This window comes from Crocuta crocuta, unplaced genomic scaffold, assembly GCF_008692635.1.
Source record: "Crocuta crocuta isolate KB4526 unplaced genomic scaffold, BGI_CrCroc_1.0 scaffold324, whole genome shotgun sequence".
In the NCBI taxonomy this organism is placed as follows: domain Eukaryota; kingdom Metazoa; phylum Chordata; class Mammalia; order Carnivora; family Hyaenidae; genus Crocuta; species Crocuta crocuta.
In genome coordinates, this window is record NW_027527431.1 from 10,448 (window position 1) to 14,359 (window position 3,912).

General features: G+C 39.9%; 1 pseudogene; it reads right to left on the reverse strand.

Annotated features, from left to right (window-relative positions):
* Positions 1 to 378: 378 nt before the first annotated feature.
* LOC144227545 (olfactory receptor 2B8-like) lies at positions 379 to 1,332 on the reverse strand (annotated as a pseudogene).
* Positions 1,333 to 3,912: the final 2,580 nt, after the last annotated feature.

Sequence of the window (3,912 nt, forward strand, 5' to 3'; positions counted from 1 at the left end):
TACAGTATCTTACAATATTTCAGTGGTTCATATTCTTATTTTGCTGTGCTTTAATGGTATGTGTGTAAATGTTCTTTGCAATTAAAAATGGAATAATGTTCCCAAAGAGGGTGAAATAAGAAAAACCTATGGAGTTTTCAAAATAATAATGTGGTGCAAATACTCTAGGAAGAGTAAATCACCATCTCCAGATGTTGCAATGAATCCATGAACTTAGAGTTTGAACACTCAACTTGCATCAAAGAATGAATTATAGAAATTGCATCAAAGAATGAATTTCCCTGAGCTGTCAGGGGAAATATTGTATGACACGTGCAGAACACAAAATCCTTAAGGCTCTGGCATTCAAAGTCTTCCATCACAGGGTCTTCACCCTAGTCATCTGGAGTCATAGCCCCGACAGAACACCTTCCTCATTGCTCCCGTCATATCTTTGTTCCGCAGTGTATATATGAAGGGGTTGGCCACGGGGATAATGATGGTGTAGAAGAGAGAAATGAACTTACCCTGATCCTGGGAGTGGTTGTTGCTGGGCTGGAGGTAAGCATAGATGGCCGTGCCATAGAACAGGGAGACCACCGTGAAGTGGGACCCACATGTCCCAAACACTTTCCTCTGCCCTGCAGTTGACTTTATTCTTAACACTGCCCTGACAATCCGACCATAGGAGAATGTGATTAATGCCACAGGTATGAAAAGAAAGATCATGCTGAAAAATAAGATCTCAGACTCAATCACAGTGGTGTCAACACAGGCAAGCTTGAGCAGTGGGGGAACCTCACAAAAGAAGTGATCTATTTTATTTCTCCCACAAAGTGGTACAAGGAAAATGAGCACCGTCTGCAATGAGGAATTGGCAAAACCAATGAACCACGATGCAGACGCCATCAGGGCACAGAGACGAGGGTGCATGATCACCGTGTAGTGCAGGGGCCTGCAGACGGCTGCGTAGCGGTCAAATGCCATCACCCCTAAGAGGATGCATTCTGTGCCTCCCAACCCTAAAGTGAGGAACAGCTGAGCTACACAGCCGCCAAAGGACATAGACTTGTCTGCTGCCCTGAGATGAACCAGGAGCTGAGGAACAGTGCTGGTCGTGTAACACAGGTCCAGAAAGCTTAGGTTGGAGAGGAAAAAGTACATGGGAGTGTGAAGGTGTGGGTCCAGGCGGGACAGGGCAATGATGGTCGTGTTTCCCAGCAGGGTGAGCAGGTAGAAGATCAGAAGCACCACAAAGAGGACTCGCTCGAGTTGAGGCCGGTCAGAGAAGCCCAGCAGGATAAACCCAGTGAAGGAGCTTCCATTTTTCTGCTCCATCCTTTCTTACCACATGTTTCCTTTAATGTTAAGACCAAGTATTTAACAACAACAACAACAACAACAAATATTCATAAAACTAAGGTTGTCAGCAAGTGGATCTATCATATTAGTGGCAGAGCCCTGCGATGTTTTTACTAAGTATTTGATTATTCGATGTATCAGTGAAATTGACATAGCTTGTAGCAAATTAGTTGCATATTATTGCAAAAGGAAATCATTAATATTTGATAGAAGAAAAGTCAAATAATGGACCTGTTTTGCATCAGTCATAGTTACATTAAAAATGTTTTGATTTATGGTAGCAAAACAACGAAATATTCAGTAGGTGTGAACCTGACACCACCACCATCAATTACAGTGCTTTACTCTTTTCCTTAACTTAAAAAAATTATAAATGATTATTTATTTTTTGAGAGAGACACACACAGTTCAAATGGGGGAGGAGCAGAGAGAGGGAGACTCAGAATCCAAGGCAAACTTCAGGCTTTGAGCTGTCGGCACAGAGCCCAATATAGGGCCAGAATTCATGAGCCACGAGATCATATCCTGACCTGAAGGACATACGACGCTTAACCTACTGAGCCACCCAGGTGCACCACAGTGCTTTACTTTTTGATCAAAAGATACTTCAAATCACCATACAGGAACTCTGAAAATTCATTGGCTGTTCAGAATCAGTTTTCATCAGAACTCTAAAATACAGTGACCAACACTTTCCTCTTCCTTCTGCAGGCTTCTTTTTCACACATTACCAATTAGAGTTTGTAAAATTCCTGGAAGATATAGGATTATTCATTATCAGCATTCTAATTGGGGGCGCCTGGCTGGCTGAGTCAGTAGAGGATGCAAAGCTTAATCCCAGGGTCTTGAGTTCAAGCCTCACATTGGGCATGGAGCCTACTTAATACAAATTTTTTTAAACATTTTGATCATAATAAACATTTTAAAAGTTAACCAATTGTGAAATCTATGTACAGACTATAATGCTTCACGTCACTCCCTATGACAAAATAAGCAAATAGATAAATACATACACATGAAGACAAATACATTATGAAAGCAATGACAGGTCAGTGTGCTATAATGGAAACCTTAAACTAGTACAAGAAAAGGCATAAAGAAAAGGATAGTTTGATATTAAACAAAAATCTCAGACATCCATCTACATTAGGGTAATTGTCAACTTTCTGGAAGCTATCTTGAAGATTTAGTCACAATGGACTAAACACATTGCTAGATATCAGGCGAGTCTGATGACCATTTTCATCCAGCTGCTTAGGACAGTGTAAGCATAGTTATACACAGACCAAATTATTTCACTTCTATCATATTCAAATGGTTAGGCCTATAGTACATCTTTTAAACTGCTAAGACTTTTGAAGTCTAGCACACCCAAAAAATTCCTACTAGTGAATTAAAAAGGTATGTGAGACAGTCTCAGTGTGCAACAACAGGGAATATCACCTCACTCACACCTGGTCAGAAGAGCAAATAAAAACAAACCATGCTTCAGTCTCATGCACACATGCACAAATATAGATACATTTGTTAAAATAAATTACCTGCAAAGTTTTAAATATGTATGATAAAGACAGCACTCACCAAAATGAAGGAGGACAAAAATAAAAATGGTAACTCATTCTTGGGAAAACAAAAAACAATAAAATAATGCACCAAAAGAATAAAATAATGAGAGTCACCTGGGTGGCTCAGTCAGTTGAGCATCTGACTTCGGTTCAGGTTGTGATCCCACAGTTGGAGGGATTGAGCTCCGCATCAGGCTCTGTGCTGACAGCTCAGAGCCTGGGGCCCTGCTTCAGATTCTGTATCTTCATCTCTCTCTCTCTCTCTCTCTTTTTTCTCTCAAAACTAAATAAACATTTTTAGGAATTAAAAAAAGAATAAAACAATGATATATTTTCACATTAACATATCAATAAGGACTAAGAAGGCAGTGAGAATAGATATAATCCCAATGAGATGAACTTGCATAAATGATTTTATATTTTTCACGTTTATACATGTAAGTATGTGTATTTGTGTGTGTATATAAAAGAATGCAGAATGACTACCTGATGTGTATAAAAATGAATGTGATTTTCAGTTGAAGAGTCACTTATCAGGCAAAAGAGTTATGCATTAAAGCAGAAACAAGAATGTCATTGTCTCTGTATGTTACAATTGCTTCCTGTGGCTTGCTGGAGAGCAAATGTGAGGGAACTATGGTACTCCTGTCATAGTATATCATCTTAATGATATTTTTCTCATTACAATTCAGGAAAATTATTATCCTTAGTAACACTGGGTAAGGGAAAGTTTGGACTGCAAAATGTATTTTCCCCTCGATTTCAAGAGTACTTTCTGCTGATCTGGGTCACTCTGCTCCTTCCTGCTCCCCTTCTTCGCATCCACCACTCTTGAAGCTTGTGGACCACACAGAGCAATCTTCCAAGAGATAGGAGATGTTTCAACTGAGGTTAATGGGATATTCCATTTCATTTCCTTCCCACCACATTTAAAGAATAGTGAAATTAGGGGCGCCTGGGTGGCTTAGACTTTAGCTTAGGTTATGATCTCGCGGTTCGTGGGTTC